At 47.9% G+C, this 16,347-nt stretch overlaps 1 pseudogene; it reads right to left on the reverse strand.

The window, feature by feature from the left end:
• Nucleotides 1-16,347, reverse strand: part of LOC112885446 — a 143,830-nt pseudogene that overhangs the window by 73,259 nt on the left and 54,224 nt on the right.

A 16,347-nucleotide genomic window follows, 5' to 3' on the forward strand; every position in this document is an offset into this window, starting at 1 on the left:
CTTATAGACTTCATCTTCCTTCTCAATTGGTCGCCATTCATGATGTATTTCATATATCCAAACTCAAGAAATGCATCAAAGTGCCTACTGAGATCATTGAACAACAAGCCATCGAGGTCGAGCCTGATCTATCTTATGCCGAACGGCCCATTCAAATTTTAGATACCAAGGAAAGAACCACTAGAAGAAGAAAGATTAGGATGTACAAAATCTTGTGGGATTATCATACTGAAGAAGAAGCCACCTGGGAAACTGAAGATTATCTTCAGAAAAACTTTCCCGAGTTCCTTAAGAATCCTTAGGTATCTATTCTTCAAATCTACATTCTCGTAATCTCGGGACGAGATTCCTTTTAGGGGGGAAGGTTGTGATACCCTAGGTGTCAAAATTGTAACACACTAGGAAAGAATGTGAAATGTATGTATTGAAATGGGTGAAATTGAGTGCATGTGTGGAAATAAGGACCTAGGTGTAATCTTTCAAAAATATAAGTCCTTTTATGCAAAATATGTGAATTACAAATGTAATCTTCAATTTTTACTAAGGGTTAAAGTGTAAGTGTTAGTCATCATTACATTACATAAACTTGCAATTCAGTCCAAAACTACATGAAATTTACCTTACTAAGGACAAAAACTTTAAAAAGTTTGAATTAAGTCCAAAGTTTTAAAATAAAACTCTATCCTTTAAGTTTTTGAAATTGAACCCTAAATAAAAGTTGTAGGGTTTGAAAATTTCTACAACTTTTATTTTGATCAGTTTCTCATTTGAGATATGAAACAGTGAGAAAACTTGACTTTACACTGAGCTCCCTTGAGTTTTTGGACTTTATATCTCAACCCCTGGCGCCCCCCCCTCCCCTTCTTCTTCCTCTGCTTCCCCTCTGCCGCGCAGCAGCACTGCCGCAGGCCACTGTGCCATGCCGCCTGAGGCTACCTTCTGCTCCAGCGCCGCTCCACGCGTCGCCCCCGAGTTCGCCCACCGCCTTAGCCCCTCTCTGTTGGCCCTTCCCGAGCACGCCACGCCGCTCTGCCACCCGACCGAGCCGCCACCTTGCCGTCGCAGGCCGCCGCCGCTCACCGCCGCTGCAGCTCTGCCGGTGCCACCTCCTGCTCTGGTAGCTCCCATGCGTCACCTTCAGGTCGGCCGCCGCCCTAGTTCCCTTCTCTAGCTTTCTCCCGAGCATGCCACATCGCCCCGCCTCTGCCCGAGCTCTGCCCAGCCGCCACGACGCACCGCCGGTCGACAGTAGCTGCTCCGGCTTGCCGTGCCTCTTTTTAGACCCACAGCATGACCAGAAGCTCTCTTCGACTACTTATATCCGCTCGCATGGCCGCAATTCGCTTTCTCGACTTCTTCTCCACTGGACCACCGCCGCACTCGCCGTCTGCCGTCGACTACCGTGCCGTCGTTAGCTCGCTCCGCCCCTTCTCAAGCCACTCTATCACCTCCGGTAGCTTCGCTGTGATCCCGTGAAGCTCACCAGCCCCTCCATCGCCGCCCTTGAGCACTGCATCCACTTCGCCGACGAGCTCCTCCTCTCGCCGCCGTTCCGTGTCGCCGTGGGAACCCACCCTTCCGACCGTCCTAGCTCTCGCCAAGGTGATCAATAGAACCACCTTGATCCCCTGGAGCTATTCCTCCACCTCCGATACACCGCCGGTGAGGCCCCACGCCGGAACACCACCACCGTAGTCAAGCTCCATCGCCGCCACCTCAGGTCGCCATCGTTCCACCCCCTCTAGTCAACCCCGACCTGCACATCACCCCTAGCAAGGTTCCCCCTTGTTCCCTGGTCCTTCCTGGCCGGTTCCGCCTCGCCGCCGGCGACCACCATCGCTGGAATTTGGCCGACGAGTCTCGGCTCTCTTCCCCGATGAGCCAGGGACTTGATTGCATTGATCTAAATCTTCCCGAGGGTCTGGCTGCAAGATTCCAGTCCCTCCCCTCAATTCAAAATCAATGGTCTTTAGAAATTTGTAAGAATTCGTAGGAAATTCAGAAAAATGTCAAACTAGTTTTGTTTGAATCCCTGAAGCAAGCTCTACAACTTTTATGTACTAACCTTGAGCTGAATAAGTGGATATTTTGAATTAGAATAAATACTGGGAAATGGGTGTGTTAATTAGATCTCTTGATCCATAGCTGTGTCTCATGTATAGCTCTATATAAAATTTGTAGACTCAGAACTGTTTCCTAACTATGATGTTCAAGTATCTTTGTTTCAAATTGATGAAAGATTTAAAATTTATTCTAGAGTGAATCTGTTAGTATTTATAGCTGAAAATTTTACTTTAACCTTCTTTCAGCATGTGTAATCCATGATAATATCAGTATTTCCCCCAATTCAAATCTGCCAAATTTAAAAATCTGTAGAAATTTGTAGAAAAATCCAAAAATTGTCAAACCAGTTTTGTTGTACTCTAAGAGTCTAGCTCTGCAATTTTTGTTACTAAAGTTTAGTTTGAAACTTAATGTTTTAAGTGTTATTTTAAAGTTTAACAAAAGGGAATCTTGTATGTATCTCTTGCATGCTAGCTTTATTTCATGTGATCTTTGCTATGCAACTTGTATGTGGCATGAGTGAACTTTTGTGCAAATTTCACCATCACAACTAAACTCTAACTGGAACTCATTTAAATTTGTTCAAATTAAGCTCGAAATGCATTAAATCTATTCAAGCATGTTTCTGATGCTTCCATGATGAGATATTTTGACCATATATCTTTCTGATGTTGAGTAATTGATAGTAATTTTTGTATAATTTATAGCACTATTTAACTTAAGGTTTTGATTTAAACTTGAAATTTAAATTTGATTCAAATACCTTAGTTTCAGCTTTCAAAAAAATTATGAACAATTTATGGAAAGCTCATCTGATAGAAATAAACACACTCACCAAAATTCAAAGCCAGAGCCCCTATAGATTTCAAACCAAAAATAAAACTTGGTAACTTAAGTTTGAATTTGTTCATTTTTGTACCACTAACCTGTCAGGTTTAAAAATAAGAATTAACAAAAACTTTGTATCAACTTCAAGTGTATGTAGTTAAATTCCTAACCTCAATATTCTTATGCTTGAAGTTATAGAAATTATTTATGATACTAGTAGAGTTAATTGGATTAAGGTATAATAAGTAAATTTGAATTCTTGGAACTCAAATCTTTTGCTTTGTGGTGTTTTGAATGTGAATTGTTGGATTGCAACTTTATCATGAAGGAAAGTTATTGATTTAATAATCACTTAATTCAAATCATTGCGTATCATGTAGAATCAACGACGCTTGAAGACGGAACCTACGAATTGGTCTCAGAAGCCGAGCAGGGTATATCTGAAGACCAAGTGAACGTTGCCGAGGATCTTACTGAAGCCCCAAACCAAAGTTCGGAAAGTATTGACATTCCTGACCCCAGCCTCACCCAAGAAGGCAAGCCCCGGTGCATAACCTAGTTTTTCAAATTATGCACTTATTATGTTATATATCTATATTGTGCATAAAGTTTTAGGAGTTGTAATCAAACCCTAGGTGCATGAAACTTAGGAACCTATATAATGATTTTCTGACTCTTTACCGAAAAGATGCTCTGCTAGCAGAAGTCGAGTGATTTTTTGTCACTCGCGCGATATAGGAGTTATGTATGATAACGGACGGGGTTATGTACGATTTCATGACTTGAAAGAATACCCCATCTATGTTGATTTAAGTTTGATAAGGTCGCAGTGTGTGGTAGTGGTGGTCAAGTGTTTGAAAGTACTAGCCACATACCCTAAATATGGTACGCGGTAAGCCTATTACCTGATTGGCCCGGCAAGTGGACTTACCCCACCTCTCGAATTTTGGTTTTTGTCACACACATGCACCAACGTGTGGGAATACGAGTACGACCATACAGTCGCGCTATAGGCGTATGTCCCGCACAGTGAATGTGTGTATGGTCCTGCTGTCGCTTGTGGTGACCCTGATCCACGCCCCGAATAAGATGGGAACGGTTGCCCGGAAAGTTAAGTTTCCGAGCGTGTGAGTTAGGATCCCTTGCAAGGTTATGAAATTCGATTCAGAATCGTCCGTTTCTCGCGGAGATTGAGACTGCTTGATACGTCTGCCACATATAGTAATAACGGTAAAAGTTAATGGAATAATTTTGATGGATGCTTAATATCTACCTTGTTTGACTAGTATAGGTGCTTACCTAGAATGGTTACAAGAAACTAGAATCTGAAAGCTAATATATGAATACCTAGAATGGTTACAAGAAACTAGAATCTTAGAGTATTTTTGTAATATTAACCCTTCATACTTTTGAAATTACCTCCCATTTATACACAATTTATAAAAAGAACCCTAATTTTTCCTAATATTACAAAAATACCCCTTTAAAGTGTTTTTAAGTTTTTAAAGTCATTCATCAAAACAAACACAAACTTCACAGTAAAAATTAGTGTGCCTAGCTCCTAAGTACCTGAAATGTCACACTAAGGTTCTAGGGTTTTCTTTTGCTGAAAAGCATCAAAGAGTAGTCCTCAATTTCATATTTTAGCTTTCAATATTGTAGTTCATTTAACTATTCTAAGTGAGCATCTTTCTCTAACTAAACATGGTGGGAAACAATTAATTATCAACAAGTTTCATCATAGCCATAGTTCCTCTTGTTACTCTATGTGGCAGAATTATTAAGCAGTCTCAATTACCGCGAGAAACAGACGATTCGAATCAAACTTCTTAACCTTGTAAGGTAAACCTAACACACATGCCTGGACTACCAAAGGGTCACCCCAAGCAACTTTTCCCCTTTCTTTCCGGGTTGTGGATCAAGGTCACCCTCCCTGACTTCAGAGCCACGCTCTGCACTCACCTATATATATCCATCTGAACTTCGTTCAAGTAGGGTGAAAGTAAAGTCCACTTGCCGGGCCAATCAGGTACTTAAGCTTATCGAGTACCATATTTTCGACATGTGGTTATTATGTTCTGTGACACTCAGGTACTTAGTATTGTCACGCCCTAAATTTTAGTATGATGTTGTGTGCAAAATGTGGTGAAAATATGTTTAAAAATTTAAATGATAAGGAAAAAGGGTTGTTTATATAATTATAAATTAATAAAGGTCCTTTAGTGTTAAATGGGTGAGAAAGGGAAGTGGAATTCAAATACATAAAGGTTGTTTTGGCAAAAGTCAAAAACTTGTGTTTAAATCGCAAATATAGGTGAAACTACACATTGGATGTATATGTACTGTAGTTTTTAAATAGGATTTATATAAAGTTTAGAAACTTTGCTAAGTTTTATAGTAATTTCAAATCTGTTGCTCTTCTGCAGATAAACCTTAAAGCAAAGTTGTGGATTTTGAAAAAACCCTACACTTTTGCTTTTGGGCCCATCTTCATTTGAGCTCTGGTTTGAAAGTTACTTACACATTACAGTGAGGTCCCTGCACTTTTGAGATTTTGCCAATCGGTCCTCGTCTTCTTCCTCGGGTCCCCGGCCTCCTCTATTCTCTCTGCTCGCGCGCCGCTGCCGCTCTGCCAGCCATGTGCAGCGCCCCCGCCATCCTAGCGCCGCTCTGCACAAGTCCACGTGCCCTCCCCTACCTCGCCGCTGCCTTCCCCGACCCCGCGCTGGCCGCCCCTGCGTCCCCCATGTCGCACTGCTGCTGCCCGTGCCGCCACATGCGCCGCCGGCGTGCCACCTCCTGCTTTCACGCAGCCACATCCTCTTCTGGACTCCGAGCTCCTCCTACAGCTCCTCAAGCACTCGTTTTTGCATCCGCACACACACATTTTGCTTCTTGGCCTCTGCTCCGATCATCCCACCTCATCGGACCTCCGCCGCACCTCCCGGCCACCGTCGTCAGCTGCCTACACCACCCCCAGACCCTGATCCAGTACTCCTAGAGCACTACTGTGACTCCCTGCAGCTCATCGAACCACCCAATTCCGTTTTCTTGCACCTGAGCAAAACGCTCCCTGCAGCGCCGGTGAACTCTAGTTCCGCCGCCTGTGCGACCTCACCGTCGACAGCCCCCACCGCCGCTCCTCATCCCCGATCCAGAGCACAAACAGCATCCCCGTCACCCACTGGTGCTCCCTAGCCCACCCAAACTCGCCCCCGTGCACCGGAATAGCCGGGCCGCAGCGCCGACGAGCTCCTTGCTCCGTCGTCGCTCGGCCTCCCGTCGACTCACCGGTATAGGGCCTCTCCACCCCGACCAAGGGCACCAACAGCACCACACCAACATGTAGAAGCTTCTCAACTACTTCCCCACCACCCTCCGACACCCCAGCGTATAGAACGCCGCACCGCTATCGCCGTCGGTAAGGACCTGAGCCGCCCCATCGTCGAGCACCACCTTCTGCCCTATCTCCGACCAAATTAGGCACTGGGAAAGCATCCCCACACTCTTGTGATGCTCATGCACGCCCTAGAGGTCCGTGTTCGCCGGCCCCTTGCCGGGACCGCGAGCACCCCATCACGGCCACCGCGATCCATCATCGCCGGCCATGCTCCGTCGCTTGTCTTGGTGCACATCATCCACCGGCGAGCACAGTAGATCATGTAGATCATGTGGGACTAGTTCTTCTCCGGCCAAACCCTTGCTGCTGCCGAAAACACGCCGGCCAGACGTCACGGCCGTCGTCTTCCCCCGGCAAGGACCCAATTGTATTCTAGGTTTGTGTATTAGGGTCCCATATGCAAGAAACCAGGGATCTTACTGCGAAGCTCTTTTATTATTTCATGTGTGCAAAGCAGCTAGCTTGTAAAATTTGTAGACAATTGTAGAAAAATCCAAAAATTACCAAACCAGTTTTGTTGGAAACTAGAATTCAAGTTCTACAACTTGGGTTACTGGAATTTGGTCTGAAACAAAATACTTTTTAATTTATTTTAAAGTTAAGGTAAAAGGGTATCTTAGGCACAACTTTTGCATACAAGCTTATTCTTTGGTGATTTTGGGTATGGATCTTCTTTAAGTCATCAGTGAGCTTATGTAAAAATTTCAAGCTTAGTATTGCTCTGTAATTTAAATTCTTTTAAACTTTTGCAAATCAAATCTGAAATGGTTTGAATTTAATTAAGCACGTTCCTAAGGCTTCTATGTCTAGATCTTTTTACCATAGCCTAAAATGTTGATAATTAGTTCATAATTAAATTTTCAAGGATTTAAAATTCTGTTTACTCAGGATTTGAATTTAAACTTGAAGTTTGAATTCAAATTCAAATATTTTAGTTTCTGTTTCTAGAAAATTATGAAAAATTCACCATAAGCTTATTTATTGAAAATAAACTTATCCACAAAAATTTAAAGTCAGAAACTTTATGGTTTTCAAAATAAAAATCAAACTGGTCGAATTACTTCAAAGTAATTCTATTAAAATAACATAACCTAAGTATAGATAGTAGTTTGGAACCCCACCCCCTTATTACATGAATTTATGTGCACTAATTTATTGGATTGCAACTTTATCATGAAATAAAAACTTTAACTCAAGCACCATGTCACTTAAATCATTGCATACCATGTAGAATCGACGACGCTCGACGACAGAGACTACGAGCTCGTCCTGGAACAAGACCAAGGGTTTTCTGAAGACCCGATAAATGTCGCCGAGACTCTAACTGAAGCCCCAAACCAAAGTTCGGAAATCCTTGACACTCCTTGTCAGACCCGGGGCCACGGGGCTGTGTACATAGCGTAGTTTAAGAGATTAAGTCCGTCTTATCTCTTATTTACCTCGTTTATCTCTTATTTATTCCATTTAAATAGGAGATAAGGCTAACCGATACAGGGGGAATCAACCCGAGATATGTTCTTGTACGATTCGTTAGCTGGTGTTGGTTAGTATCTTTGAAACACTACCCTCTTGGATATATAAGGGAGGACAGGGACCCCTCTCAAAACATGATCTCTAGGTCATTCTACACCAAAGGCAATACAAACCACTATACAGGATGTAGGGTATTACGCGCTTTGCGGCCCGAACCTGTCTAAGCTTTGTGTTCCTTGCACCTTCGAGTTCCTGTTCTCGGTGTCTCTTCACCCAAAACTTACTATCTTGGGTATACCCCTCGATGGGTAGCCGGTTAAACACCGGCAGCTGGCGTGCTAGGTAGGGGAGCGCGTCGAATATCCACCGGCGAGCTTGATGGCATCTTTCAAATTCATCAGGTCAGTTCCCTCCTAGGGTACGACATTCGTTTTTGGCTCGTGGGTCTGCACCGCAGATGGTGCGGGCAATTTTCGGCGATTCCTCGTCGACATGAGGCCAAAGACCTCCGCTGCGGATCCTCACAGCGACCTCGACAAGTTCGTCGACGGGCTCGACAACTTGCCGCTCCATGCTTCTGCAACAAAGATCAAGGCGGAGACTGCTCCAGGCTCGACTTCATCCAGTGTTGCGGCAACTTCCCTTGGGTTGGACTTGTTCCAATCTAGGGATCTGCATAGCCGATCCCAACTTGGTTCATGCAAACCGACCACTGATCTCCAGGAGGCTAATGTCTCTGGGTCCCTCTCTATGTTAGAGAAGGACCTGGATTTTCTGCTCTAGGATGGAAAGCCTGAAGCCACCGTGTGTCGGGGGGCTTCGGGCTGTTTTGGTGCCGGTGATCTGGTGATCACCTTCTTGCCGGAGGGGCGTGTTGTGCATTGGAGGGGCATGGTGCTCTCCAATCTACTCAAGGCAGAGGGTCGACTTGTGGCTCACCTCGAGCCCTTACCCTTTCAAGAGGGCAGGCCATTGGCTACCGCAGCGGAGGGGTCGACTGAACTAGTTGACGTAAGCTCTCACGAGCTTTCCTCTCGCCAGGTGCTAATGGCGGAAGAAGGCGAGGATGATGGGGATCTTCCCATTATCAACTTTGAAGCGATCTTCGAAGATGAGATCACAGCCAACGCCGGCGACGAGAACGACGCCGATCGTGAGGCGCGGTGGGCTAGGAATAGGGCCCGCACAATCCGGCGGAGGAGGGCCAACGAGCGTAGGCGGTCTATGCATCGCGAGCTTGATCCTGAGTTCGCTGCCGTAAGTGAACGGGGTTTCAGGACTCCGGTGGCCAACATCGCTTGGGTGATGGCCATCCTCGAGTGCAGTCATGATCGGATATGCGTCAAGCACTCCTTTATTCGCAGAGGGCCTGGATCCAGCTGGATCAGCACAACCCGGTGTCCACCATGAGAGAGGAGCGCGTGGGTGAGAGTCGGAGCCATGCTCACAGCCGAACGGCTGGAGGCCGTCCTCGACACTAGCTCAGCAACGACAACGCTCGCAGGAGCCAGGCCCCTGGCGGGAGGCAGTAGCCACCGCAAGGGGGTCATCCGCGACAAGCCAATCATCGACTTCCTCCAGAAGACTTGCACCAGCATATCAACGAAGGTCGCGACGCGCGGACCGTGATTTCCTCCAGGCGCAAGGTCCGCGAAGAAGTCGAAACTGAAGGTACTGACTGTAGCGACCAATTCCCTGCTTTTTCTGCACGTTTCAGCAGCTACAAGTATCCAGAAGGCTTACCGATCGGCATCACCAAGTACGATGGCAAGCAAGCTCCTCAGCAGTGGCTCCGTTGCTACTCCACGGCCATTGAGGTCGCAGGGGGTTCGAATATCACCAAAGTCGTCTACTTCCCGATGGCTTTGGACCCTGCGCTGCTCACTAGGTTGGAAAGCCTTAGCAACAACTCAATCGACTCCTGGGAGCGCCTCAAGAAGGTCTTCATCGACAACTTCCAGGGAGCGATCGCTCATGCAGGTACTCATCATGATCTTGCTCAGTGTAAGCAGGAACATAACGAGCTCTTGCGGTCCTACACACATCGCTTCTTCGACGTCCGCGCCACCATTGCGAACATCTCGGAGGATGACATCATCGATTGTTTCTACAATGGCATCACCGACCCAGGCATCTACAGGGATTTCAGGCGGAACAGGCCGAAGACTGTTGCGGGCCTTCGTGATATGATGCACGATTGGTCCGAACAGTAGGAGAAGATGCGGGAGCGGTTCCCACGGCGTCAAGATAGCAATCTGAGGCGCCCAAACGACAACCGCAACGACAAAGGCCAGCGGGACTTTTCAGGTCCACTCCGGAAATGAAAGCCAGATGATATCATAGTGGCTATCGATCATCCTTCGCGGGGCAAGAAGTCGACGACGCAGGAGGAGTTCGAGAAGCTCCTGTAGAAAAAGTGCCCATGGCATCCAGGTGCCAACCACGCCGCCATTGACTGCTACCACCTTCGAGGACGTTCAGCAGCTCCGTTGGAGGAAAGAAGAACAAGAAGCCTGCGGACAAAGAACTCGAGGACGATGATCAAGAGGACCACGGGCGCAACCCGAAGTTTCAAGATGCTTCGAAGGTCATCAACGTTATCTTCGGGGAGATGAGGATTTTGGTTCCAGGCGGAACCAGAAGCTGCTTCTTCGGGAGATTTTGTCCGTCGAGCCGGCGTACCACGACCACTCCGTTGGTCGGAGGTCCCCATCTCATTCTCTCGTGACGACCAGTGGACGAGCTTTTCGGAGCCCGGTAAGTTCCCCTTGGTCCTGGATCCTATGGTGGCAGAGGTTAAGCTCACCAAGGTCCTCATCGATGGTGGGAGCGGGCTCAATCTCATCTTCGTTAGCACTCTGAAGAAAATGGCCTTGGATTTCAAGGACATGCTGGTTCCCAGCACATCCCCCTTTTACGGCATCGTTCCAGGTAACGCGGCACACCCGCTTGGTACGGTGGTCCTCCCAGTCACCTTCGGCACGCGAGAGAACTATCGTACTGAGTTCATCAAATTCGAAGTGGCTAACTTCGAATCTTCTTACCATGCAATATTGGGTCATCCGGCACTTGCCAAGTTCATGGCAGTGCCGCATTACGTTTATCTGCTTCTTAAGATGCCAGGACTCGGTGGGGTACTCACTCTCCGGGGCGATTTGAAGAAGTCGTATGACTGCAATCAGGAGGCGATCCAGTACGCCTCGACTACTCATGTGCCAGATGCTTCGGGAGAAGTACTCACGGCTGCGCAGCAGCTTTCCCAGTTCGGGCTGGAGATTCCCTCCAAGAAGGCTAGCAAGTCAAACATTCAGTCGACAGATGATGTGGCCCTCAAGATGATCCAGCTCCAGGAGAGTGACCCATCTAAGACCGCTGTCATCGGCGCAGGCTTAGGTGATAAATAGGAACTCACACTCGTCAGCTTTCTTCGGGCTAACCGAGATATATTCGTGTGGAAACCAGCGGATATGCTAGGGGTGCCCAAGGAGTTGATCGAGCATGCTTTGAATGTACACCCAACGGCTACGCCTAAAAAGCAACGCCTGTGAAGGTTTGCTCACGATAAGCGTGAGGCCATCAAATGGGAGATCGCTAAACTTCTTGCGGCTGGATTCATTAAAGAAGTAATCCATCCAGAGTGGGTAGCGAATCCCGTTCTTTTAAAGAAAAAGAACAATGAATGGAGAATGTGTGTCGACTACACTGATCTCAACAAGCACTGCCCAAAGGACCATTTTGGGCTGCCGCGCATTGACCAAGTTGTCGATTCGACGGCTGGTTGTGTCCTTCTTTGTTTTCTTGATTATTACTCAGGTTATCATCAGATCACGCTCAAGGAGGAGGACCAAATCAAGACCGCATTCATCACCCCGTACGGGACATGTGCCTACAAAAGCATATCCTTCGGGTTGAAGAATGCAGGAGCGACCTATCAGCGTGCGATCCAGATGTGCTTTGCGGATCAGCTGCACTAGAATGTTGAAGCCTAAGTGGATGACGTGGTCATCAAGACCAAGGAGTCTAGTGACTTGATTGCAGATTTAGAGGAGACATTTAGCAGTCTGCGCAGATTTTGGTGGAAAGTCAATCCTACCAAGTGCGTGTTTGGAGTACCTTCAGGGAAATTGCTCAGGTTCATCATTAGCAACCGGGGCATCGAAGCCAACCCCGTAAAGATCACGGCCATTACTGATATGGGGGCTCCGGCCACAATCAAGGATGTGCAGAAGTTAACAGGTTGCATGGCGGCCCTAAACAGGTTCATCTCCCGACTCGGGGAGAGAGGACTACCCTTCTTCAAGCTCCTGAAATGCCAAGATAAGTTTTAATGGACGGAGGAGGCTGAGCGGGCTCTGCAGGATCTAAAACATCACCTTCAGTCACCTCCGATCCTCACAGCACCATTGCCAGGGGAGGATCTACTACTCTACATCGCGGCAACAACCCATGTTGTCAGCAGTGCTATTGTAGTCGAGCGAGGCGAGGAAGGCCATACGTTTGGAGTGCATAGGCCTATCTACTTCATCAGCGAGGTCCTCTTTGAATCCAAGGTACGGTATCCAGCTATTCAAAAGCTTTTATATGCAATCTTAATCACATCAAGAAAGCTACGCCACTACTTCGATGAGTACAAGATCACTGTGATCACGGATTTCCCGTTGGCGGATATTCTTCATAATCAAGATGCCACGGGGCATATATCTAAGTGGGCAGTGGAACTGGGGGCTTTGTCAATCGACTTCAAGCCACGCACTGTAATCAAGTCACAAGCTCTAGTCGACTTCTTGGCTGAATGGAGGGAGAATCAAGTCTCAACTCCAGTCGACAAGCCAGAGCACTGGACCATGTACTTTGATGGGTCCCTCAAGCTCGACGGCGGCGGCACTGGTATTCTGCTTATTTCTCCACGAGGTGAACAATTGAAGTATGTCATTCAGATCCTGTGGGCGGTATCCAACAATGAAGCCGAGTATGAAGCCTTGCTTCACGGGCTTCGTATGGCGGTATCACTAGGGATCAAGCGACTACTTGTGTATGGCGATTCTCTTCTTGTCGTTCAGAAAGTCAACAAAGAATGGGACTGCAACAAGGAGACGATGGATGCTTATGTACCGGAAGTGCGCAAGTTGGAAATCAAATTTTCTGGCTTGGAGGTTCACCATGTGTTGCGGGAGCACAATGTTGGCGTGGATATCCTGTCCAAATTGGGGTCAACACGTGCTCAGGTCCCGCTAGGAGTTTTCATCCAGGAGCTCAAGCAGCCATCCATCAAGTCTTCTCCGCACGTAACCATCGACACGGGTCCCCGACAACCCGATCGAGAGGTTATGGTGCTGGGGGAGGACTGGCGAGAGGCTTTTATTGACTTCATCCGAGATCAGAGGCTACCAGCGAGAATTGACACCTGGAGCATGGAGGCGGCACGCGTCCTACGCCGAAGTAAGGGTTTTGTCCTGGTCGACGGCAAGCTCTATCGGCGCGGTGCTCGGTCAGGAGTTCTCATGAAGTGTGTCACAACGGAAGATGGTTACGACATACTGCGGGAGATCCACGAGGGCGTCTGCGGAAACCATGCAGCTTCAAAAACGCTGGTGGGGAAAGCATACAAGGCCGATTTCTGGTGGCCCACTGCAGTGACCGACGCGGAGGATCTCGTGCGCAGGTGCCAAAATTGTCAATTCTTCGGCAAACAGACTCATGTTCCAGCCCATAGCCTCATCACTATACCGCCATCCTGACCTTTTGCTTGTTGGAGCCTCAACATGATTGGGCCCTTGACAACAGCGCCAGGCAGTTTCACCCATGTTCTGGTGGCTATTGACAAGTTTACCAAGTGGATTGAGTACAAGCCGATAGCCAAGCTCACACCAGATCGGGTTGTCGATTTCATCTCGGATATTTTGCACCGTTTCGGCTTCCCCAACACCATCATCACAGACTTGGGATCAAATTTCATGGCCAACCAGTTCTGGGAGTTCTGCGAGAATGCTTGCATCGAAGTTAAATATGTCTCGGTCGCACACCCAAGGGCCAATGGACAAGTCGAAAGGGCGAACGGCTTGATAATCGACGGTCTCAAGAAGAGACTTTATGATGAAAACAGCAAGAAGGGAGGCAAATGGGTGCATGAGCTGCCACATGTCGTCTGGGGGCTTCGGACCTAGCCATCCAAAGCCACAGGACAAATGCCTTTCTTCCTCATATACGGATCTGAAGCTATTTTACCAGCCGATATCATGTGGAAGTCTCCAAGGGTCGAAATGTACAATGAAGGCGAGACGGACGAGGCGAGGCAGTTAGAGCTTGATTCTGTTGAAGAGGTTCGTTGCACCGCTCTTGTTCAGTCAGCCCGATATTTGCAGGGGATCCAGCGATATCATGATCGCAACGTGAGGGAGCGGTCATTCAGCATTGGTGATTTGGTCTTACATCGCATTCAGGACGAATCCGGCTTACACAAACTCAACTCAAGGTGGGAGGGCCCGTTTGTCGTCAAGCAGGTCACAAGGCCAAGGTCATATTGGCTACAATGTCCTGTGGGTCAGGATGTCCCGAACTCCTGGAACATTCAGAACCTGCGCAAGTTATACCCATAAGAAGATGCCCGGTGATAGCTGAATCCCCGGGGGCTTAGAAGATCTCTTTTCCTCGAATCAATTTGGAGGCCATGTGCCACGAGATTCAGTTTGTACATCCCTTTATGAACACAAGGAGGCTACTATCATGAGCAGTACTTATATAAATCGACTTCTTGTCGCGAATGTTACGGAGGCTACGGCCACGATCATATCTTGTTGACTTCATTTTTTGACGGAACCCTCCGTTCTGCCCAAATCCTCTACATATCGATTTCCGCCGCGACCTTGGATGGTCACACGCGACAGCAGTCGCATTTTCCCCAACATAATCGATCCGTTCGACTGGATTATACCCAGTTTCTTGGATGAGCTCGTACAAAGAGCTACCTCGACTACATCCTGCGCGGTTGCACCTAGAGTAGTCTCGTTTCTGCCAAGAGCACGGCATACCAGCGGTCCTACCTAACTTGCGGAGCGCGCTCCTATGAGGAGCGACCCTGATTACGTCCAGAGTCGATGCACTCGGGGTAGTTTTGCCTTAAGCATGGCAATCGCGCGACGATGCTCGCGTACTTTTCTAACAGTTTTAGACCCATGAGTTCGGGTTATGGACAACTTGTTAGACAAGTTCCCACATGGAGCTATGGCTACTTTTAGGGTCGTTGCACCTAGGGTAGTGTCTACTACTTCAGCCTCGTAAGCCTGGATTCTAATTCAGCCTAGGCACATACACAAGTAGAGACATCAAAAGAAACCATATATACAAGGAAGTGAATACTTGTTTTTAGTACCCTAATCCTGCATTACACTTTGAACTATACGTTCTGATACAGGTTGGGCTTCTAGGAGGTATCTGTCAAATTGACCCTCGGTGCAGTCCGCCGCCATGCCTTGAGCAAATATTTCCAGCTACGCGTTTGGCAGGAAGGACTTCACGATCGCAAGGGCGTTGTTGACGCATGTGACAAGAGGCTCGGAGAGGCATTGGAATACTTTCTTTGGGGCCTCGCGGAGCCGCTCTAGCAGGGGCTGAGGGTCTGTTTCGCCTTTCTTCTGGTGGATCCACCATGTCCACCAGCTCCCGGGCGGCCCCCCTGAGGTCTTCGAGTTCTTCGCCCAGCGTCTTGATTCGCTGAAGGCTGTCGATGAACTGTCGCTCAGTGTCGCCGATCACCTTCTGCAGCCTCTCGACGTCATCTGTACGGCGATAGAGCAGGTTCTTCACATTAGTAAGTAGCTCTTCTTTACTCATTAAGATTCTCCTAAGCTCTGTGGTGGAAAGCTTTTCAGAATCCAGGTTGAGTCATACAGTGCAAGTACCCGAGGGAAGCAATAGCTTACCTTGGTGCGCTTTCTTTTGCTCCTTGAGCTGCTCCTGGTGCGTGTGCTTATGCACCTCGAACTCCTTCTTCTGTTCCTCGAGTTGTTGGAGGAGCTCGACGTTGACCTTCTCGAGATGCAAGTTCTCCGTCCTCTCATCATCAAGGCATCTTCTCAGGGCAGCAAGTTCCTTGCGGTCATAGGCGAGGGTCTTCAATTCTTCTACTTGTTTCTGGGAGTGGGCGATCACACTCTGCATAAAAAGGAAAATCTGGATAAGCAACTTGATATAGTTACCGGCAAAAAAGTGTTCAGGTCTTACCATGGCAAAGTCATGCGCCTTCTTGAGGTTCTCTATATTGCCATCTGTCAGCAGCAGGTCACCCTCCAGGTCGGCGGCGATGGCATCTCGACAACCTAATCCGGCCAGCAGCAGCTCAGCAGGTCTCATGGAGGTTCCCACGGCTTCTTCAATAGTCGGCTGCTGAGCACCTGCAATCACAAATATTCTCAGCATACAGCATGCGGATCCTGGTGGCTAGCCGGGGCGGTCAGATGCTTACCTGTGCCATCCGTAAGAGTGGCGCTAGGGGCCTCGACTTGTTTCTCGCCACCGGCTCCGACCTCGACTTGTCGGAGCTCGGGAGGTGGCAGGTCGGGCATCGTCGTATCTACCACGGGGGC

Source organism: Panicum hallii, chromosome 3 (assembly GCF_002211085.1).
Source record: "Panicum hallii strain FIL2 chromosome 3, PHallii_v3.1, whole genome shotgun sequence".
NCBI lineage: Eukaryota > Viridiplantae > Streptophyta > Magnoliopsida > Poales > Poaceae > Panicum > Panicum hallii.